General features: G+C 40.6%; 1 protein-coding gene and 2 non-coding genes across 4 annotated transcripts in view; 1 reads left to right on the forward strand and 2 right to left on the reverse strand.

Moving 5' to 3' along the window:
• Nucleotides 1-25,108, forward strand: part of LOC135486593 (serine/threonine-protein kinase PLK1-like) — a 104,068-nt gene that overhangs the window by 12,397 nt on the left and 66,563 nt on the right. Inside the window, exon 2 of one of the 2 annotated variants that reach the window (XM_064769520.1) lies at nt 15,623-15,668. The exons of the other annotated variant lie outside the window; for it this stretch is intronic. The gene's annotated coding sequence lies outside the window, so the exon portion shown is untranslated. The remainder of the gene's footprint in view (nt 1-15,622; nt 15,669-25,108) is intronic. 2 annotated transcript variants of the gene reach the window in all.
• On the reverse strand, nt 5,360-5,432 carry Trnaf-gaa (transfer RNA phenylalanine (anticodon GAA)). The gene has a single exon. It is a non-coding gene; the product is annotated as a tRNA-Phe (tRNA).
• Trnaf-gaa (transfer RNA phenylalanine (anticodon GAA)) lies at nt 17,995-18,067 on the reverse strand. The gene has a single exon. It is a non-coding gene; the product is annotated as a tRNA-Phe (tRNA).

Genomic DNA, 25,108 nt, shown 5'->3' on the forward strand with positions numbered 1-25,108 from the left:
AGGACTAAACTAATATTGTCGAACGGGACAGAAGTCTTTTTTTATGTTCTACCTCCTCACTATGCGGTATACAATGGTATAGTATCAAATAAAGACCACTTCATACTTTTCCACATAAAACCAAATATTCGAAATATCTATCTCTTTCGCAAGACTTCAAATTATCGACTTCAAAATCGAGAAATTCGCAGCAGACCTTCAGGCATCTTAGCTCGGGGTAGGCCTACTTATATCCACAGTCTTTTTTTAAACCAAGTACTAATTTTCTATCGGCGACCTGATGAAGTCAAGTCTATAGAATTCACTTGCCTACCCAAACTACCTCTTACTGCTGGTGAACACTTAAGGGTTGTAGACGTTCAAATAGACAAAAGTAATAGCCGCTTCTTTTTAAAATCTCGTAAACATAAACTTCAACATAAATTAGACACGAAAAATATGCTATTCCGCATGGACAGGACGCCAATGAGGGAAAACATAGGTCGTATAAAGATATATGCGCTTGAGTCGGTTGATATTTTCTCAAGATGGTTTCATTGTAATGAATGAATAAACCAAGAAAAAATCACCTGTTACACATATCGTGTCGTGAGCAGGTTTCCCCTGTTTTACATCTTTCCTGCCAGTCCACCATTCGAGAGGAGAGAAACCATGAACAAATGTGTCCTTTCATGAGCTGACAACCTATCCCATCGTATACAACCACATGAAATGATTAGTCGTTTCGTTTCGTTAGCATTGTCATCCCGGATTTTCGTGAATCGGTCATTTTCGACTACTTCCGCGATCGCGATGACGCAAGAAAGTAAAATCATTGGCGGTGGTCGTCACGCAAGATGGTGATTCGTTCGCAGCATCCGAAACTGTGTACAGATAGTTTAGGAAATACTTACTCACCGGAAAATCGCCATCTTTCTCTCACTTAATTAAGTTTACGACAATCATAATCACAGCACGCTTGTCACATTCTTACAATGTACTCCCTTCCTCAGGCAGTGAAGTTGATAAATTACAAATTAAGACGAATAGTGTCTCTTCGACCGCCAGTCGTTTTGCATAAATACGATACCTGGTTTTTCCAGAGAGAATCTGGCTGCATAATTATTTCGAACCATGCTATGACACGTACGTCACCTCACGTTATACTAGTATATGAATTGGGTGCAAACTGTCGCCAAACCCACAGAACTGAGCTTTATAATGATTGGAAGAAAATGATAGGTGTTTATAAACATTATTTAATTATAGTTTGCAAGGACTCAGGTAATTATCTCTATCGACTTTATGACACACATAAAGGGATATTTTCAGGTAGAATTGTCATTCCAAAGTCAGATGCTTGTTTTAATAGTTTTGGGGCATCAATAGACCTTATGCAGGGAGTAAGCGCTACGGTGAACTGCAGGTTAACATTGAACATCATGTCGACAACGGTTTATAAATTGTCGGAAGTTATGACGAAAAGGAAGGAAGTGGAGCTTAAGTTCCATCACGGCATAAGAATTTATTATGAGATGAAGGGTCTTAAAGATTCGAAACATATCATTATGATTAATATAAAAGACGGTATCGTTACTGGGGAAAAGACGACTGTGAATGAAGCATTCCTGAAGTTCGCTCTAAGGTCTTATGGTTATCGCCCAATTGAACATTCTCTGGCAATACCGCGGACAATACGCTTAAACGGTATTGACAACATATTCTGGTTATGTAGGGAAGAAAACGTGATCTTGACAGTATTTGATTATGGTCGTTATTCAGTTGGTTGCAGATTGAAATGTGTGCCCGAGGACCCATTGGTGAGACTAAGAATGAATGAAACTTTGATTGAGGATGTGGCGGTGCATTTCCCTTTCCATGTAGGAGATGTCGCGGTTCATCGAACGGGACTAGTTTTGTGCATTATTCTAAAATCACGGAGAGGCAAAAAGATGGAAGGATATTTAGAATCAATTGAACTGTACACACCTCAACAATCGTAAAGTGATGAGATTCGTACTCTAGGAAAAAAAGAAAGAGTGAAATTCGCACTTCAAGAAGAGCCACAACTTAGTGATCGCTCTTTGAGACATCAGAAGAGCGAAACTTGGATTTAGGCGAACTTCCCCCTCAGTGACGGATTATAAAATGATAATTGCAAATGATTAACGTAAAATACTTGCAGGTGTGGTAAAATAATAAAAGCAGGACTGTAAAATATAATCGCATAATGTGAAGAATATCTACATGTACATCTACATGTAAGACATTATCAATAAGTTTCACGGTGATTTTGCTCTTTCAGAAGGGCGATCCCTTAGAACAGATCAGAGTGCATTCACTCTTTCCTTTCAAAGAGTGCAAAGGACATGTACATTTGCATTCTCTTATATCGGGTCACTCGGCAAAAACTGAAACCGAACTTTAAAGTTTTGTATCTCAGAGACTTATGCACAAAACAACCCGAAACCAGGAAGTATACTGGTACATGTAGGAAAGTATTGTCAAAGAGGTCAATGGAGGAGAGATAAGTCACAAATGGCAATTCGAGTTGAATTGGATTATTCCGAAACTGAATTAGGGAGTCACAATTGGCAAATCCGAGTTGAATTGAATAATTCCGAAACTAAATTAGGTCGAACATGCTTAATGTCGGGGGAAACTTCTCATATAAAGGGTAGATCTCAACCCTGGGTGTTCCCCATTCTTCCCCCGTCTGTTTCAGTAACCTCTTTCACAGCAATAATATCATCCAATTGTTGCAGTATCTTCTCGACGACGCTACTGGAAAGGGTCACCGCGATCAGTTGTATGACTGTTTTTAATATAGCTGCATCAATTAAAATCATGCAAGTATCAAAGGTATAGTGATAATCATGCCGACTTACTGGCAGAGAACATACACCCTGAAGTCTCCTTGAATGATGGCGATATACGCACTGGTAGCGACAGTAGATCGACATGAATAATAATTGGACCTTTTCGTCTACTTCATTGCTACAGGGTACGAAGGAACGGATGGGTGGCACTCTTGAGGCATTTCAGGTAAGGCAAAACGATTATTTCTTATAAGCAATGACAACGACTCTACTAAAGATTCGAAGAGTCCATTCAGGGATTAGACAGTGTTTTTTGAGGTGACTTTGTAATAGCTTTCATACTCGCATTTCGGCTTGGTTTCTTGAACATTCTGTTCTAGTGTGATCCAGTATTGGGAAGCTCATGTTTTTCAACCCAAGATATTTCACGCCTTTTTGTCTAGGCAACAGAATCCAGGACGAGTCAGCAAAGTCCTAATGACCAGTTTGTTTCAACGTAAGGTCATGGTCATCGTTAGTTATTGGTGATGGATGACAGTCTTAGGGCTGGTAATAGCAGGAATCTGCCAGGGCTGCTTCGTAGACGCTGGCCAGAATTATTGCAACCATGCATCACCTTGGTTACGAGACATAGAACACGGAGCAAGCCACGAATTACGACCTTACTGGTTGTGTTATCCAACTTTCGTATACAGGGTGTCCCAGTAAAACCTTTCGATTTCTGTGATATTCAACAAAGCAATAGATTAAGAATAAGTATATACATGTATAAGTATATACATTACCTTACTTAGGTCATATAGATGATTTTTTGTCCTGATGACAAATGCAACTAAAGTCAGTGCGTGAAGTCAGGTCCAGTTTTATTTTTGGAAACATGTTACCAACCAAAACCAGTCATTTCAAGATAATTCAAAGAAAACGATATGGCAATCTGGCAACAAGTTGTTTCACCCTGAAAATGGTAGCTTTCCCTGCTTTCTCCTTGTAGGACAGTGCATCTGTGTACAAGACACACAGCTCAATATTGTATGCGTACACTGTAATGTACACTTTAATGTACTCGTCACCACAGCTACCTGTGTTGACAGAACACTATCCCGAAATCCATTTGGATTGAGAGTACATGCAGTTCTCTTTCAAGGGTGCTTCAGGCGTCACTTTTTTTCTCTCGGATGGTTCCTCAGTGTCTTGGTGCATAAGGTGCAAAAGCTCAAAACGACGCTGATTGTCCGACAAGGCCAATTTATTTCTCATGTCCAGGCCATCACCTCAGTGGCCATTTCAAGTATGTGCTCGTCACTGACGGATGTTTTCGGAAGTCAGTTGTTGGTGAATTGGCGAAGAGATACTGCAATTTACTAAATATACTTTACGAAGAGCTGTGAACAAATTTAAAGGGTTTTAACATTTTCAAACAGCCTGGTGTGATACGCCACGATAAATGTACACAAAGCGAGTAATTCGCTATGTAGAAGTGTTTTCTCCTAATTTTAGGTCATGCGTTCCAACCTCGAAACCTTTGCCGTCCATTATCGATTCTTTGAAATAAGAACTATTTTGAACGGCGATGATTTTTTAGTATTGGACGTTCGCTTAGCTCAGAGTTGAAGACTCCAGAAGTACACGGCGGAAAGATCTTGGTTTCCAATCCGTCTCTATTGATGTCGCTGTTATTCCCTGGCCATATACCTTATCCACTGCAAACTCATTGGTTTGTCAGTCGTCGCTCAAAAGAAGCAACCTGACTGGCTGATATCACTATTACAGATTTCTAGGAAAATTGTTGTTGAGTTGTTTGGGCGAGGCAGTCCTGTTTACCAACCAACCTCCACAAATTTCGACGGCAGGCTTCAGCAATTTTCCGCAGCTTATTACAATGCTGAAAGTTATTTAGCATATGCATATGAAGTGCCTGCATGGGTCGAAAATGAATGTCAGGTTGGTATTTTTCATATCCGAAATGGTTATCATTAGTTTCCTCGCCATCCGACGAGACTCACATTGATCTCAAAACACAATTGCTAATGGCCTCATTATTGTGTTAGATTACTGTCATTTGCCACGGCTCCGGGGAGACATACCCCGGCATATATAACGAGATGTCCCTATGATACATGTATGCATCTGTAAACATGTACGCTGTACCATTAAAACACCCTACAGTTGAAATGGCTAGGCTGGGAACAACAATGTGATACACTATGGCATTGTGTATAACTGCATTTCTATTTTCCTGGACTACCAGTAATTACGAACGGCGTACCCCTTTAATGGCAACAAGTAATTTTATGCGTTTCATTGATAGGCGGATACCCGGCCCCGGATGCAATTCACGTAGGATTATTATCATTTGTCGCCTTGCAAGTTTCAAATATCCATCAAAACTTCATATTAGCCTGAAAAAAGTTGCTCATGGATTCTACTGGAGCAGTTATCATAATTTCTAAAGTGAAATGAATCATCGCACTGATGTTGCAAAATTTGAAAAAAAACGAAGACAGAAAAAAGATAAAATAATAGCCTCACACTTTCCAATGCGAAGTGAAAAATGGATAACTTGCCGAAACCCGGGATCGAACCAGGGACCTTTAGATCTTCAGTCTAACGCTCTCCCAACTGAGCTATTTCGGCTTACTTGACATGCAATTTGATAGAAAGTACATTGTAAACGGATAGATTGATTGAATGATTTTGATGAATGACGAGGGTTGGTGTTCTTCCATTCGGCAACCTTATAGGTATTCTTCATACAGACAGGTTTGATGGTTTGATCATGCCTCGTGTGGTCATAACTGTTCTACACGGTGGCCTGCTGCTGTCGTAGAAACCACTTGTGCCTGAGATAAAAAATATAGTTCGCTCCACATTCGTTTCGCTTGCTACAATATGTACTTCAGCTTTAATTGCCGTTATAGAAAAAGAAAAGAGGCGAAAAAACACAGGCAATAAGGCAGCGTCGGCTGCGTTGATATTATCAACAATGTCTGTTTTTCTCGCTGATAGCAAATGCTAATTCGAGAATCGACTTCTATCAGAATATTATGCCCATCGAGATCGTACTGTCTGCTGTTTTTGACAAGTTATTCTCCCGAATTGCTTAAGTAGAGCAATTTTAACCAAATAACACTCTGCCTGTCCGCAATGATGCTCGCAAACACGTGAGATAGTCTTGCAACTGACGTAAAAGATGGCTTGATATGCATCTTATGGTTCAAGTATTTAGGAAATACATTAAAGTGATGAATGATGTTAAGGCTCCTCATGGTTTCATGCAGTGTGTTGATTTGACAATGCCTGGCTGGTTAGTAGGTTTTCTCGTGCCAAGGCGTGAGGAGCTCAGTGTTTCTGGCTCGAAGACAGCATTATCTATTATGACAATTCCTTTGATTTAGTTTAAAGTATCAACTCAGTACCGAAACCAGATTGATCCGAGCTTTTATATTAACACGGTCAGTGTAGATTTGGAGCCTGGTCTGATTTGGTCTACATCGGTGGGGTGGGGTGGGGGGGGGGGACTTGGAGTATGCAGGCTGACCCCTCTGATTGGTAAGACCTGATGTCGTATCTGAAATTTAGAATATAAACATTCAGGGTAATCGTAGGCCTCTACTTCTAGGCTGTAAGTCCATTTGATCATCGATCGTGCGGAAAGCTCTTCGCGATGCCACAATGCAGTACGAATTAGGAAGGTCTGTCGTTGCACCGAGTTGATTCATTTACGTGACACTCGTAAATCATCTTTATACTTTTGGAGGAATCGGAGAAGTTTTCAAAAAATTTCGTCAGTACTTATTGTCATTCGTACATCTCTTTGTAAGGGTTAGTGCAATAACTGCCTAATGGTGTTGGCCGAGATTACACATGATCAGGGCGGATCATCAGACCGAGTACACTAACTCATCCCACATACATGACATCGAAACAATGGAAACACGTTTTTACCTTGGGGATGGCGCTAATGAATTCGCTATGCCTCTACCATGCAACCGTGACGAGACCATTATCAATTAGCGGAAGCCATAGATGATTTTTTATGTAGGTAAACATATCTAATTTATTGGGACTCTAGTGGTTGGAGTGATAAATCTGTGTATACGGTGACAGAACTAATTTCATGGGCTGGCTACTACAGCCGGAAGTGAACTGTTCTGCCAACTGTTGATTTCCTTTCTCCAGTCTCACCGGTGATGAATTCCTGACGCAGGCACCCAAATGTCACGAGATCTCGCAGGGAGGCGCGTGGTTTAACCAGGCTGGAAGACAAACGTATCTTGAAATGGCTTCTACTGAGACATATTGGGTCGATATTGGTCCTGAATGATTAATGAGACATCGTCAGCTAATCTGCTATTGGAGATTCGGCCGGACGGGCCGCCACTGAGTTCCGGAGTCCAATCGGGTCAATACGTCCTGAAACATTAGAATAATATTGGCTTTTTGTCATGGTTCCCAGTGATGTTAGTTGAGAATACTATCACACGATCAGCCCTTCTGTTCAAAATACTTCCGTTAGCGCTATTCTGTTTAAAATGTCGAACTAGATGTCTGAATTTAAAGGACTCAAGAAGGATATCATGTCATTTGATATATACTAAGTTGACCGCAGTCTAGTGTGCAATTAAGCTATGTACTAATATATAGTATCATCGGGCTGACTGGCGCTGGCATTGAGCGCTAATAAAGCGGTGGGATAGCAGTCTATGTGCATTAATTCGTAGGATTGTTAGCAGTGTCTTATGGTTAGCGCCGTCATTTAGTCTCAGACTGGTTACTGAGGGACCATTCTTGCTAGAGACCATTCGTAGTTTGACCATTCGGTAGGATTGAGAGGATACATCAACAAATTAAACGGATAGCTGGTAAATTAGGTGTTCTGAGTCGACGGGTCTGTGAGACAGTTTTAAACTTGATAAAGGAATATTTCACAAGGAGCCCCTAAGATACGGTAAGTGACTAGAAAGTAAAAAAACTAATGAACGATCTTTGTCTTGAACTTATCTTTCGCAATGCCAATGCAACGTACACGTCATGCTCTCGGGGGGGGGGGGGGGGGGCTGGGGGGGGGGGGGGGCTCAGAACACAAACATAAGAGCTACCGCAGTCCACACGCCGACATTCAGCGCGGTTAGATCGGAGAGATACCTGTACATGTGTATGATATTATCAGTTATTTGGAAGTAGAACTATTTTTCGTGTTATACAAAAGGCCGGGTCTATTTGGCAAGCGGCTCGCCGAACAGGCATCTTTTTTTGCCCTGCTTGGAGAGCCGCTTGCCAAACAGCATTAAAAATCAACTCTGTTCGGCAAGCCGGGCTTGCCAAACAGGGCAAAAATACTACCCTCTTTGGCGAGCCAGAGAGGTTACAACATGTTGGCCAATCAGAGAGCAGTGACGTCATATTCGAATTTATATGCGCATATTTAACAATGGGCGACTTCCCGCTCTCGATTCAATTTCTGCTACTAAACTCGGGTTTTGGTCAATAATCCATGAAGAAGCATGTACATGTACATGACTGTATGGATTTACAAAAAAAGTCATAAACGTGATTTAACTGATTTCTAAAGGCATTTCACTGTAACTCCAGTGTTGCTGACCGTGTTGCCACGAATGATGATGAGCTCCTGGATGGTTGAATATGCATGAGTTCGGCTCTCCATCTAGGGCAGAAAAAGGCGCTGTTTGGTAAGCCGGGCTTGCCAAATAGTCACTTCCTAAATTAGGGAGTTTTCGCAAATCCCCGAAACGCCAACGTGAACGCCTATCCCATTGTTCGATCTATTGTTAACTATGTCGAACAATGGTATAGGCGTTCGCGTTGACGTATCGGGGGCTTTGCGAAAACTCCCTTCTCCTCCCGACGAACTTAAATTTCTTTCTGCATTGCTCATCACACTAATTTAAACTGCATTCTGCTTGGCATTGCATACATGTTCATTGTGTACATGTACATAGCGTAAAAGCATGCTTGATCTGTATTTGTTATAAATGATTATTTCTTGGTGATATTTAGAATTAGATATTCTGATTGCCTTCTTCCGATACTTTGAAAGTTCTCAGCTCTTGCAGATTCTAAGGAATTTCCAATTTCAATTACAATGTGTGTTTTTTGATGGAAAATATAAACGTTGCTATTGAAGTTGAATCGTTACATCTTACTTACAAATTGCAATATGATATTGATCGAATAGTTGTCTGGATACATTTCATTGTATTCTGTCGCGTATACTGATACTTACCGCCGGCTCAAGAGCTCCCTTCGCCCTTTGTGATCATTTGGTGAAGCCATTGCAGCTCTTTGTTGTTGAGAAATTGAGAACTGCTGATGTTATAGGCGCTGCTCTACAATACATGTAGAAGCAAAAGTTGGGAACTTGTTATCAACCCCTTCGTGGAAATTATCTCTCCCCAGTCGGTAGGCCGTAGTGGACATAAATGTCAATTTATGTTCTAGAATATAATTTGACCGATAGGAGAACAGGAATTCTTTTCTAGACCGTTAATCGACTATTAATAACTGACCAGGCATAATGGTCTAGAACATACATCAACCAGTTAGAGTAGTGGAATTCTGTTCTTGACCATTAATCGACCAATCACTGGCCAGGATTAATGATCTAGAACATAAATCAGCCAATCCCAGTTCAGGAATTCTGATCTTAGACCGTTAATCGACCAATCATTGATGTCGTACGTCCTTACTCCGTTAGTGGTAAAGAATGGTCAAGTGATAGACCTGATATGCTGGGAGTTAGCATTACCCGCTGACATGCTGCAGCTGCATTTTGGCTAGATTCGTAGACTTGGCGACTTCGTTCCTCCGGCAGAAACTTCAATCGTCGATTGTTTCAAATGTTTGGAAACCCATATATCTATCAATTACGCTCAGGGTCTATGAAAGAAATGTGCATGTGTTTGGATACATCAAGGATTCTGTAATCGATCCGTCCTAGGATGATATCCTTGTTGGTGTTTGTTTGAATGAGAAAGGAAATACCGCCAAAAAGAACAGACGACAAAAAAGGACGACACAATCTACATACATGTACATGTAGGTTGTCAAAAATGTATAAGGTTCTATATTTTGTGGATGCAATTAGCCTGGGGACGATACCGGTACGTGTATTCAGTCTACGTGCATTCAACTTGATTTTGAACACCACTAGCGGGAGCGTGATGTCAGCTTTATCTTATCAACTATCAATTATCTTGTTCTGTCATTTATTCCATGTAAGTGGTGGGGGCAAACGAGTCTTCTTTCGTAGATATATGGCTTGTCTATCCTGCCAGGGAATAGAATATTTCCTCTTGGTCTCTCGGTTGACACGCTCGCCTAGGCTCTGGTCATTACCTCACAAGCTATTCTTCTTCTTTTTCATCATCAGCTTTCGCTCAGCGGGCCCTCGGAAGAGAAACTCCTCCTCCTATAGGCGGGATAAGTTGGCCTAGTCACTAGTGACGAGTCAATCTCAAGTAAATAATTGTGTCTACTCTTGGGCGTGGTCTTTTGCTTGCCTTCGCAGAGCCATCAGGTTCAAGGGTCATCGTCTTTATGTACGTCTCATTTGAAGGATGAGGCTAATTTATAGCGAGTTGGCTTGCTGAAGGACACAACGGTGAAAGACAGCGAGAGGCAAGAATGAGGCATAAGGCGAGATTTTATGACTATAGTCCATTTTACGAAATAATGTCACTCAGATTTTTTAGGATATGACATTATACAAAAAAATGAAGCATTGGACAAAAATGTGTATTCATCTGAGACTTCAAAGACCAAATCATCGAAAAAGTACTTGTTTGTTGGAATCAAACAACTTGACATCACCTGCAATGAGCCATTAACAGTAAAAATACTGACAAATTTTCACATTCATTTTAATTTTTTTCCCCATACAATGCGATATTTTCGTGAAATAGACTATGATATATCAGTAGTTAAAGAAAGGCCACAAACGGTTTAAAATCAGGTCTGAATAGTAGCACATCATAATATATTTACATTGTACGTTGAGAGATAAAACAAACGTTAAAGGATCGTATCTTGAAATTTCTGTTTCAATTTCTTTGAATTTTTTTCACAGGTTTATATTTTCGCTAATCGAGTTTTTTGGCCACGAAATCCGCGAAAATAAAACGCCCACGAAAAACTGTCAGTTAACAGTATATTTGCATGGGTGTGATAACAATGAATTTGGACCGTAGATGCTTTGTTTTTGAACACGTGATATCAAGCAAAGGTCTTCTGCAGCCAGATTTAGGCTTCGCATTAGTCGCATCAATCCTGGATTGTGCTGTACAAAATCTGAGACGAAATGGATCCACTTTCAACTATTTGCCGGATTTTGGCCGGGCGCCAATCTGCCAGTTGAGTAAAAAGAAGGGAAGGTGTATGGAAAAGGTAGAAGCATGCGATTATACTGGATCAAGGATGTTCCAGAGGAAGGTAGGTCCCTATCCGTCAATTTCGCTAATTGAAAAATCAAGTCTATGTATAAGGCTACATTTACACCTGCATCATGATTCTGCCAGGCTGTGTTGAAAGAAAATTAAATGAGATGACGGCCAGCCCGCCCAAGACCGATGAATACGATGCGGAACGGGTTACTGCTAGTCAACACACCTTTCCCCAATATGGTAGTCGCTCAAAAGCTGAAACTGAAGTACATTCCGCGGCGATGAATGCTTGAGTTAGGCGAAAATGCTTGTTCTATGTAATCTGCGACGTGATTGGTTGTTTGACTTAGGCTTACTATGGGGAGCCATTTCTGTAAAAATCTCAATTTGGCCATAGCGTGAGTTAGGCACTTTATATGTTAGTAGTGTGACTACATGTTATGGTAAAGGGCCAGGCGGCGGGTTTACTGACACAAATTAGGCTAATATTTTACTTTATCATAGAAAGGTACTAGTATCTAGGTCCTACCCAATTTTTAAGTCATGTTTCAGAGATTTAAAACAATAAAATTGTTGTAAACCCCAGACGATCACAAAATTTATTTACCTCAAAGAGTTCCTGTCACGATTCCGACAAAAGAACATCATCAGCGTGATGATTGTAATGTTATGTAACAAATACTACGGACTGTTCGGCGTCAGATGGGGATCTTGGTTGATGGTCTGATTGAGATTTACCGATACAGCACATGCTAAATGGTGATGCTTCGTGTATTCATGGGATAAGAATAAAGTTGAGCCTTTGTATGGTGTCCTCGAAACTGCTCAGATTTATTAAAGGCAACGTTTTCCCGCCTTAGGTTTTTACCAGGCCATACAAAAATCCCCATTTCTGTTAGCGTATTCGCTATAGGTTTTTAATCACCGGGTATGTTATTCTACTAATACGTTGTAGGCAAACTCGATTCAATGGTACCATCACCGGTTGCACGTTTCTGTGATTCCAAAAGTCACGTTCATTAAGTATTTAAGTTGGTTTCATCCTGAACGCAATTACATTGTTATCTACTCAAGAAACCCTAGGGCAATTAAAAATTCAATGGCAGTCTATAGCCTTACCAAGAAAGATGCAAGTTTTAGGCTTAAATACCAGTGCCAAATTCCACCGCTATCAGCAAACAAGGAATCGATCGCTTGCATCTATAAGCAATTTTTGTTGTTCACGGGGTTTCACACTTCTAAAGGACTTCAAGATTTGTCATTGTTTGATTTTACTCAATGTAGATATGGCCATGTCGAAATTCCAAGGTCAGAAAGATGTTTGTTTTCCCAGTACGTCTCTCAAACCTTTGAAGTAAAAATAGCAGAAATTGTTTCATTATTGTGTTTGTATCAGCCCATTAGGGGGAGCTCCAAAACGCGGCTGTCAATCACCCATTATGAATTTAGCGTTGCCTTTGAGAATGACAGGACTAAACTAATATTGTCGAACGGGACAGAAGTCTTTTTTTATGTTATACCTCCTCACTATGCGGTATATAATGGTATAGTATCAAATAAAGACCACTTCATACTTTTCCACATAAAACCAAATATTCGAAATATCTATCTCTTTCGCAAGACTTCAAATTATCGACTTCAAAATCGAGAAATTCGCAGCAGACCTTCAGGCATCTTAGCTCGGGGTAGGCCTACTTATATCCACAGTCTTTTTTTAAACCAAGTACTAATTTTCTATCGGCGACCTGATGACTACCCAAAGTACCTCTTACTGCTGGTGAACACTTAAGGGTTGTAGACGTTCAAATAGACAAAAGTAATAGCCGCTTCTTTTTAAAATCTCGTAAACATAAACTTCAACATAAATTAGACACGAAAAATATGCTATTCCGCATGGACAGGACGCCAATGAGGGAAAACATAGGTCGTATAAAGATATATGCGCTTGAGTCGGTTGATATTTTCTCAAGATGGTTTCATTGTAATGAATGAATAAACCAAGAAAAAATCACCTGTTACACATATCGTGTCGTGAGCAGGTTTCCCCTGTTTTACATCTTTCCTGCCAGTCCACCATTCGAGAGGAGAGAAACCATGAACAAATGTGTCCTTTCATGAGCTGACAACCTATCCCATCGTATACAACCACATGAAATGATTAGTCGTTTCGTTTCGTTAGCATTGTCATCCCGGATTTTCGTGAATCGGTCATTTTCGACTACTTCCGCGATCGCGATGACGCAAGAAAGTAAAATCATTGGCGGTGGTCGTCACGCAAGATGGTGATTCGTTCGCAGCATCCGAAACTGTGTACAGATAGTTTAGGAAATACTTACTCACCGGAAAATCGCCATCTTTCTCTCACTTAATTAAGTTTACGACAATCATAATCACAGCACGCTTGTCACATTCTTACAATGTACTCCCTTCCTCAGGCAGTGAAGTTGATAAATTACAAATTAAGACGAATAGTGTCTCTTCGACCGCCAGTCGTTTTGCATAAATACGATACCTGGTTTTTCCAGAGCGAATCTGGCTGCATAATTATTTCGAACCATGCTATGACACGTACGTCACCTCACGTTATACTAGTATATGAATTGGGTGCAAACTGTCGCCAAACCCACAGAACTGAGCTTTATAATGATTGGAAGAAAATGATAGGTGTTTATAAACATTATTTAATTATAGTTTGCAAGGACTCAGGTAATTATCTCTATCGACTTTATGACACACATAAAGGGATATTTTCAGGTAGAATTGTCATTCCAAAGTCAGATGCTTGTTTTAATAGTTTTGGGGCATCAATAGACCTTATGCAGGGAGTAAGCGCTACGGTGAACTGCAGGTTAACATTGAACACCATGTCGACAACGGTTTATAAATTGTCGGAAGTTATGACGAAAAGGAAGGAAGTGGAGCTTAAGTTCCATCACGGCATAAGAATTTATTATGAGATGAAGGGTCTTAAAGATTCGAAACATATCATTATGATTAATATAAAAGACGGTATCGTTACTGGGGAAAAGACGACTGTGAATGAAGCATTCCTGAAGTTCGCTCTAAGGTCTTATGGTTATCGCCCAATTAAACATTCTCTGGCAATACCGCGGACAATACGCTTAAACGGTATTGACAACATATTCTGGTTATGTAGGGAAGAAAACGTGATCTTGACAGTATTTGATTATGGTCGTTATTCAGTTGGTTGCAGATTGAAATGTGTGCCCGAGGACCCATTGGTGAGACTAAGAATGAATGAAACTTTGATTGAGGATGTGGCGGTGCATTTCCCTTTCCATGTAGGAGATGTCGCGGTTCATCGAACGGGACTAGTTTTGTGCATTATTCTAAAATCACGGAGAGGCAAAAAGATGGAAGGATATTTAGAATCAATTGAACTGTACACACCTCAACAATCGTAAAGTGATGAGATTCGTACTCTAGGAAAAAAAGAAAGAGTGAAATTCGCACTTCAAGAAGAGCCACAACTTAGTGATCGCTCTTTGAGACATCAGAAGAGCGAAACTTGGATTTAGGCGAACTTCCCCCTCAGTGACGGATTATAAAATGATAATTGCAAATGATTAACGTAAAATACTTGCAGGTGTGGTAAAATAATAAAAGCAGGACTGTAAAATATAATCGCATAATGTGAAGAATATCTACATGTACATCTACATGTAAGACACTATCAATAAGTTTCACGGTGATTTTGCTCTTTCAGAAGGGCGATCCCTTAGAACAGATCAGAGTGCATTCACTCTTTCCTTTCAAAGAGTGCAAAGGACATGTACATATGCATTCTCTTATATCGGGTCACTCGGCAAAAACTGAAACCGAACTTTAAAGTTTTGTATCTCAGAGACTTATGCACAAAACAACCCGAAACCAGGAAGTATACTGGTACATGTAGGAAAGTATTGTCAAAGAGGTCAATGGAGGAGAGATAAGTCACAAATGGCAATTCGAGTTGAATTGGATTATTCCGAAACTAAATTAGGGAGTCACAATTGGCAAATCCGAGTTGAATTGGATAATTCCGAAACTAAATTAGGTCGAACACGCTTAATGTCTGGGGAAACTTCTCATATAAAGGGTAGATCTCAACCCTGGGTGTTCCCCATTCTTCCCCCGTCTGTTTCAGTAACCTCTTTCACAGCAATAATATCATCCAATTGTTGCAGTATCTTCTCGACGACGCTACTGGAAAGGGTCACCGCGATCAGTTGTATGACTGTTTTTAATATAGCTGCATCAATTAAAATCATGCAAGTATCAAAGGTATAGTGATAATCATGCCGACTTACTGGCAGAGAACATACACCCTGAAGTCTCCTTGAATGATGGCGATATACGCACTGGTAGCGACAGTAGATCGACATGAATAATAATTGGACCTTTTCGTCTACTTCATTGCTACAGGGTACGAAGGAACATTCGGATGGGTGGCACTCGTGAGGCATTTCAGGTAAGGCAAAACGATTATTTCTTATAAGCAATGACAACGACTCTACTAAAGATTCGAAGAGTCCATTCAGGGATTAGACAGTGTTTTTTGAGGTGACTTTGTAATAGCTTTCATACTCGCATTTCGGCTTGGTTTCTTGAACATTCTGTTCTAGTGTGATCCAGTATTGGGAAGCTCATGTTTTTCAACCCAAGATATTTCACGCCTTTTTGTCTAGGCAACAGAATCAAGGACGAGTCAGCAAAGTCCTAATGACCAGTTTGTTTCAACGTAAGGTCATGGTCATCGTTAGTTATTGGTGATGGATGACAGTCTTAGGGCTGGTAATAGCAGGAATCTGCCAGGGCTGCTTCGTAGACGCTGGCCAGAATTATTGCAACCATGCATCACCTTGGTTACGAGACATAGAACACGGAGCAAGCCACGAATTACGACCTTACTGGTTGAGTTATCCAACTTTCGTATACAGGGTGTCCCAGTAAAACCTTTCGATTTCTGTGATATTCAACAAAGCAATAGATTAGAATAAGTATATACAGTATAAGTATATACATTACCTTACTTAGGTCATATAGATGATTTTTTATCCTGATGACAAATGCAACTAAAGTCAGTGCGTGAAGTCAGGTCCAGTTTTATTTTTGGAAACATGTTACCAACCAAAACCAGTCACTTCAAGATAATTCAAAGAAAACGATATGGCAATCTGGCAACAAGTTGTTTCACCCTGAAAATGCTAGCTTTCCCTGCTTTCTCCTTGTAGGACAGTGCATCTGTGTACAAGACACACAGCTCAATATTGTATGCGTACACTGTAATGTACACTTTAATGTACTCGTCACCACAGCTACCTGTGTTGACAGAACACTATCCCGAAATCCATTTGGATTGAGAGTACATGCAGTTCTCTTTCAAGGGTGCTTCAGGCGTCACTTTTTTTCTCTCGGATGGTTCCTCAGTGTCTTGGTGCATAAGGTGCAAAAGCTCAAAACGACGCTGATTGTCCGACAAGGCCAATTTATTTCTCATGTCCAGGCCATCACCTCAGTGGCCATTTCAAGTATGTGCTCGTCACTGACGGATGTTTTCGGAAGTCAGTTGTTGGTGAATTGGCGAAGAGATACTGCAATTTACTAAATATACTTTACGAAGAGCTGTGAACAAATTTAAAGGGTTTTAACATTTTCAAACAGCCTGGTGTGATACGCCACGATAAATGTACACAAAGCGAGTAATTCGCTATGTAGAAGTGTTTTCTCCTAATTTTAGGTCATGCGTTCCAACCTCGAAACCTTTGCCGTCCATTATCGATTCTTTGAAATAAGAACTATTTTGAACGGCGATGATTTTTTAGTATTGGACGTTCGCTTAGCTCAGAGTTGAAGACTCCAGAAGTACACGGCGGAAAGATCTTGGTTTCCAATCCGTCTCTATTGATGTCGCTGTTATTCCCTGGCCATATACCTTATCCACTGCAAACTCATTGGTTTGTCAGTCGTCGCTCAAAAGAAGCAACCTGACTGGCTGATATCACTATTACAGATTTCTAGGAAAATTGTTGTTGAGTTGTTTGGGCGAGGCAGTCCTGTTTATCAACCAACCTCCACAAATTTCGACGGCAGGCTTCAGCAATTTTCTGCAGCTTATTACAATGCTGAAAGTTATTTAGCATATGCATATGAAGTGCCTGCATGGGTCGAGAATGAATGTCAGGTTGGTATTTTTCATATCCGAAATGGTTATCATTAGTTTCCTCGCCATCCGACGAGACTCACATTGATCTCAAAACACAATTGCTAATGGCCTCATTATTGTGTTAGATTACTGTCATTTGCCACGGCTCCGGGGAGACATACCCCGGCATATATAACGAGATATCCCTATGATACATGTATGCATCTGTAAACATGTACGCTGTACCATTAAAACACCCTACAGTTGAAATGGCTAGGCTGGGAACAACAATGTGATACACTATGGCATTGTGTATAACTGCATTTCTATTTTCCTGGACTACCAGTAATTGCGTACCCCTTTAATGGCTACAAGTAATTTTATGCGTTTCATTGATAGGCGGATACCCGGCCCCGGATGCAATTCACGTAGGATTATTATCATTTGTCGCCTTGCAAGTTTCAAATATCCATCAAAACTTCATATTAGCCTGAAAAAAGTTGCTCATGGATTCTACTGGAGCAGTTATCATAATTTCTAAAGTGAAATGAATCATCGCACTGATGTTGCAAAATTTGAAAAAAAACGAAGACAGAAAAAAGATAAAATAATAGCCTCACACTTTCCAATGCGAAGTGAAAAATGGATAACTTGCCGAAACCCGGGATCGAACCAGGGACCTTTAGATCTTCAGTCTAACGCTCTCCCAACTGAGCTATTTCGGCTTACTTGACATGCAATTTGATAGAAAGTACATTGTAAACGGATAGATTGATTGAATGATTTTGATGAATGACGAGGGTTGGTGTTCTTCCATTCGGCAACCTTATAGGTCTTCTTCATACAGACAGGTTTGATGGTTTGATCATGCCTCGTGTGGTCATAACTGTTCTACACGGTGGCCTGCTGCTGTCGTAGAAACCACTTGTGCCTGAGATAAAAAATACAGTTCGCTCCACATTCGTTTCGCTTGCTACAATATGTACTTCAGCTTTAATTGCCGTTATAGAAAAAGAAAAGAGGCGAAAAAACACAGGCAATAAGGCAGCGTCGGCTGCGTTGATATTATCAACAATGTCTGTTTTTCTCGCTGATAGCAAATGCTAATTCGAGAATCGACTTCTATCAGAATATTATGCCCATCGAGATCGTACTGTCTGCTGTTTTTGACAAGTTATTCTCCCGAATTGCTTAAGTAGAGCAATTTTAACCAAATAACACTCTGCCTGTCCGCAATGATGCTCGCAAACACGTGAGATAGTCTTGCAACTGACGTAAAAGATGGCTTGATATGCATCTTATGGTTCAAGTATTTAGGAAATACATTAAAGTGATGAATGATGTTAAGGCTCCTCATGGTTTTATGCAGTGTGTTGATTTGACAATGCCTGGCTGGTTAGTAGGTTTTCTCGTGCCAAGGCGTGAGGAGCTCAGTGTTTCTGGCTCGAAGACAGCATTATCTATTATGACAATTCCTTTGATTTAGTTTAAAGTATCAACTCAGTACCGAAACCAGATTGATCCGAGCTTTTATATTAACACGGTCAGTGTAGATTTGGAGCCTGGTCTGATTTGGTCTACATCGGTGGGGTGGGGTGGGGGGGGGGGGGCTTGGAGTATGCAGGCTGACCCCTCTGATTGGTAAGACCTGATGTCGTATCTGAAATTTAGAATATAAACATTCTGGGTAATCGTAGGCCTCTACTTCTAGGCTGTATGTCCATTTGATCATCGATCGTGCGGAAAGCTCTTCGCGATGCCACAATGCAGTACGAATTAGGAAGGTCTGTCGTTGCACCGAGTTGATTCATTTACGTGACACTCGTAAATCATCTTTATACTTTTGGAGGAATCGGAGAAGTTTTCAAAAAATTTCGTCAGTACTTATTGTCATTCGTACATCTCTTTGTAAGGGTTAGTGCAATAACTGCCTAATGGTGTTGGCCGAGATTACACATGATCAGGGCGGATCATCAGACCGAGTACACTAACTTATCCCACATACATGACATCGAAACAATGGAAACACGTTTTTACCTTGGGGATGGCGCTAATGAATTCGCTATGCCTCTACCATGCAACCGTGACGAGACCATTATCAATTAGCGGAAGCCATAGATGATTTTTTATGTAGGTAAACATATCTAATTTATTGGGACTCTAGTGGTTGGAGTGATAAATCTGTGTATACGGTGACAGAACTAATTTCATGGGCTGGCTACTACAGCCGGAAGTGAACTGTTCTGCCAACTGTTGATTTCCTTTCTCCAGTCTCACCGGTGATGAATTCCTGACGCAGGCACCCAAATGTCACGAGATCTCGCAGGGAGGCGCGTGGTTTAACCAGGCTGGAAGACAAACGTATCTTGAAATGGCTTCTACTGAGACATATTTGGTCGATATTGGTCCTGAATGATTAATGAGACATCGTCAGCTAATCTGCTATTGGAGATTCGGCCGGACGGGCCGCCACTGAGTTCCGGAGTCCAATCGGGTCAATACGTCCTGAAACATTAGAATAATATTGGCTTTTTGTCATGGTTCCCAGTGATGTTAGTTGAGAATACTATCACACGATCAGCCCTTCTGTTCAAAATACTTCCGTTAGCGCTATTCTGTTTAAAATGTCGAACTAGATGTCTGAATTTAAAGGACTCAAGAAGGATATAATGTCATTTGATATATACTAAGTTGACCGCAGTCTAGTGTGCAATTAAGCTATTTACTAATATATAGTATCATCGGGCTGACTGGCGCTGGCATTGAGCGCTAATAAAGCGGTGGGATAGCAGTCTATGTTCATTAATTCGTAGGATTGTTAGCAGTGTCTTATGGTTAGCGCCGTCATTTAGTCTCAGACTGGTTACTGAGGGACCATTCTTGCTAGAGAACATTCGTAGTTTGACCATTCGGTAGGATTGAGAGGATACATCAACAAATTAAACGGATAGCTGGTAAATTAGGTGTTCTGAGTCGACGGGTCTGTGAGACAGTTTTAAACTTGATAAAGGAATATTTCACAAGGAGCCCCTAAGATACGGTAAGTGACTAGAAAGTAAAAAAACTAATGAACGATCTTTGTCTTGAACTTATCTTTCGCAATGCCAATGCAACGTACACGTCATGCTCTCGGGGGGGGGGGGGCTGGGGAGGGCGGGGCGCAGAACACAAACATAAGAGCTACCGCAGTCCACACGCCGACATTCAGCGCGGTTAGATCGGAGAGATACCTGTACATGTGTATGATATTATCAGTTATTTGGAAGTAAAACTATTTTTCGTGTTATACAAAAGGCCGGGTCTATTTGGCAAGCGGCTCGCCGAACAGGCATCTTTTTTTGCCCTGCTTGGAGAGCCGCTTGCCAAACAGCATTAAAAATCAACTCTGTTCGGCAAGCCGGGCTTGCCAAACAGGGCAAAAATACTACCCTCTTTGGCGAGCCAGAGAGGTTACAACAAGCCGGGCTTGCCAAATAGTCACTTCCTAAATTAGGGAGTTTTCGCAAATCCCCGAAACGCCAACGTGAACGCCTATCCCATTGTTCGATCTATTGTTAACTATGTCGAACAATGGTATAGGCGTTCGCGTTGACGTATCGGGGGCTTTGCGAAAACTCCCTTCTCCTCCCGACGAACTTAAATTTCTTTCTGCATTGCTCATCACACTAATTTAAACTGCATTCTGCTTGGCATTGCATACATGTTCATTGTGTACATGTACATAGCGTAAAAGCATGCTTGATCTGTATTTGTTATAAATGATTATTTCTTGGTGATATTTAGAATTAGATATCCTGATTGCCTTCTTCCGATACTTTGAAAGTTCTCAGCTCTTGCAGATTCTAAGGAATTTCCAATTTCAATTATAATGTGTGTTTTTTGATGGAAAATATAAACGTTGCTATTGAAGTTGAATCGTTACATCTTACTTACAAATTGCAATATGATATTGATCGAATAGTTGTCTGGATACATTTCATTGTATTCTGTCGCGTATACTGATACTTACCGCCGGCTCAAGAGCTCCCTTCGCCCTTTGTGATCATTTGGTGAAGCCATTGCAGCTCTTTGTTGTTGAGAAATTGAGAACTGCTGATGTTTTGGCGCTGCTCTACAATACATGTAGAAGCAAAAGTTGGGAACTTGTTATCAACCCCTTCGTGGAGATTATCTCTCCCCAGTCGGTAGGCCGTAGTGGACATAAATGTCAATTTATGTTCTAGAATATAATTTGACCGATAGGAGAACAGGAATTCTTTTCTAGACCGTTAATCGACTATTAATAACTGACCAGGCATAATGGTCTAGAACATACATCAACCAGTTAGAGTAGTGGAATTCTGTTCTTGACCATTAATCGACCAATCACTGGCCAGGATTAATGATCTAGAACATAAATCAGCCAATCCCAGTTCAGGAATTCTGATCTTAGACCGTTAATCGACCAATCATTGATGTCGTACGTCCTTACTCCGTTAGTGGTAAAGAATGGTCAAGTGATAGACCTGATATGCTGGGAGTTAGCATTACCCGCTGACATGCTGCAGCTGCATTTTGGCTAGATTCGTAGACTTGGCGACTTCGTTCCTCCGGCAGAAACTTCAATCGTCGATTGTTTCAAATGTTTGGAAACCCATATATCTATCAATTACGCTCAGGGTCTATGAAAGAAATGTGCATGTGTTTGGATACATCAAGGATTCTGTAATCGATCCGTCCTAGGATGATATCCTTGTTGGTGTTTGTTTGAATGAGAAAGGAAATACCGCCAAAAATAACAGACGACAAAAAAGGACGACACAATCTACATACATGTACATGTAGGTTGTCAAAAATGTATAAGGTTCTATATTTTGTGGATGCAATTAGCCTGGGGACGATACCGGTACGTGTATTCAGTCTACGTGCATTCAACTTGATTTTGAACACCACTAGCGGGAGCGTGATGTCAGCTTTATCTTATCAACTGTCAATTATCTTGTTCTGTCATTTATTCCATGTAAGTGGTGGGGGCAAACGAGTCTTCTTTCGTAGATATATGGCTTGTCTCTCCTGCAAGGGAATAGAATATTTCCTCTTGGTCTCTCGGTTGACACCCTCGCCTAGGCTCTGGTCATTACCTCACAAGCTATTCTTCTTCTTTTTCATCATCAGCTTTCGCTCAGCGGGCCCTCGGAAGAGAAACTCCTCCTCCTATAGGCGGGATAAGTTGGCCTAGTCACTAGTGACGAGTCAATCTCAAGTAAATAATTGTGTCTACTCTTGGGCGTGGTCTTTTGCTTGCCTTCGCAGAGCCATCAGGTTCAAGGGTCATCGTCTTTATGTACGTGTCATTTGAAGGATGAGGCTAATTTATAGCGAGTTGGCTTGCTGAAGGACACAACGGTGAAAGACAGCGAGAGGCAAGAATGAGGCATAAGGCGAGATTTTATGACTATAGTCCATTTTACGAAATAATGTCACTCAGATTTTTTAGGATATGACATTATACAAAAAAATGAAGCATTGGACAAAAATGTGTATTCATCTGAGACTTCAAAGACCAAATCATCGAAAAAGTACTTGTTTGTTGGAATCAAACAACTTGACATCACCTGCAATGAGCCATTAACAGTAAAAATACTGACAAATTTTCACATTCATTTTAATTTTTTTCCCCATACAATGCGATATTTTCGTGAAATAGACTATGATATATCAGTAGTTAAAGAAAGGCCACAAATGGTTTAAAAGCAGGTCTGAATAGTAGCACATCATAATATATTTACATTGTACGTTGAGAGATAAAACAAACGTTAAAGGATCGTATCTTGAAATTTCTGTTTCAATTTCTTTGAATTTTTTTCACAGGTTTATATTTTCGCTAATCGAGTTTTTTGGCCACGAAATCCGCGAAAATAAAACGCCCACGAAAAACTGTCAGTTAACAGTATATTTGCATGGGTGTGATAACAATGAATTTGGACCGTAGATGCTTTGTTTTTGAACACGTAATATCAAGCAAAGGTCTTCTGCAGCCAGATTTAGGCTTCGCATTAGTCGCATCAATCCTGGATTGTGCTGTACAAAATCTGAGACGAAATGGATCCACTTTCAACTATTTGCCGGATTTTGGCCGGGCGCCAATCTGCCAGTTGAGTAAAAAGAAGGGAAGGTGTATGGAAAAGGTAGAAGCATGCGATTATACTGGATCAAGGATGTTCCAGAGGAAGGTAGGTCCCTATCCGTCAATTTCGCTAATTGAAAAATCAAGTCTATGTATAAGGCTACATTTACACCTGCATCATGATTCTGCCAGGCTGTGTTGAAAGAAAATTAAATGAGATGACGGCCAGCCCGCCCAAGACCGATGAATACGATGCGGAACGGGTTACTGCTAGTTAACACACCTTTCCCCAATATGGTAGTCGCTCAAAAGCTGAAACTGAAGTACATTCCGCGGCGATGAATGCTTGAGTTAGGCGAAAATGCTTGTTCTATGTAATCTGCGACGTGATTGGTTGTTTGACTTAGGCTTACTATGGGGAGCCATTTCTGTAAAAATCTCAATTTGGCCATAGCGTGAGTTAGGCACTTTATATGTTAGTAGTGTGACTACATGTTATGGTAAAGGGCCAGGCGGCGGGTTTACTGACACAAATTAGGCTAATATTTTACTTTATCATAGAAAGGTACTAGTATCTAGGTCCTACCCAATTTTTAAGTCATGTTTCAGAGATTTAAAACAATAAAATTGTTGTAAACCCCAGACGATCACAAAATTTATTTACCTCAAAGAGTTCCTGTCACGATTCCGACAAAAGAACATCATCAGCGTGATGATTGTAATGTTATGTAACAAATACTACGGACTGTTCGGCGTCAGATGGGGATCTTGGTTGATGGTCTGATTGAGATTTACCGATACAGCACATGCTAAATGGTGATGCTTCATGTATTCATGGGATAAGAATAAAGTTGAGCCTTTGTATGGTGTCCTCGAAACTGCTCAGATTTATTAAAGGCAACGTTTTCCCGCCTTAGGTTTTTACCAGGCCATACAAAAATCCCCATTTCTGTTAGCGTATTCGCTATAGGTTTTTAATCACCGGGTATGTTATTCTACTAATACGTTGTAGGCAAACTCGATTCAATGGTACCATCACCGGTTGCACGTTTCTGTGATTCCAAAAGTCACGTTCATTAAGTATTTAAGTTGGTTTCATCCTGAACGCAATTACATTGTTATCTACTCAAGAAACCCTAGGGCAATTAAAAATTCAATGGCAGTCTATAGCCTTACCAAGAAAGATGCAAGTTTTAGGCTTAAATACCAGTGCCAAATTCCACCGCTATCAGCAAACAAGGAATCGATCGCTTGCATCTATAAGCAATTTTTGTTGTTCACGGGGTTTCACACTTCTAAAAGACTTCAAGATTTGTCATTGTTTGATTTTACTCAATGTAGATATGGCCATGTCGAAATTCCAAGGTCAGAAAGATGTTTGTTTTCCCAGTACGTCTCTCAAACCTTTGAAGTAAAAATAGCAGAAATTGTTTCATTATTGTGTTTGTATCAGCCCATTAGGGGGAGCTCCAAAACGCGGCTGTCAATCACCCATTATGAATTTAGCGTTGCCTTTGAGAATGACAGGACTAAACTAATATTGTCGAACGGGACAGAAGTCTTTTTTTATGTTCTACCTCCTCACTATGCGGTATACAATGGTATAGTATCAAATAAAGACCACTTCATACTTTTCCACATAAAACCAAATATTCGAAAT

Source organism: Lineus longissimus, chromosome 4 (assembly GCF_910592395.1).
Source record: "Lineus longissimus chromosome 4, tnLinLong1.2, whole genome shotgun sequence".
NCBI classification, from domain to species: domain Eukaryota; kingdom Metazoa; phylum Nemertea; class Pilidiophora; order Heteronemertea; family Lineidae; genus Lineus; species Lineus longissimus.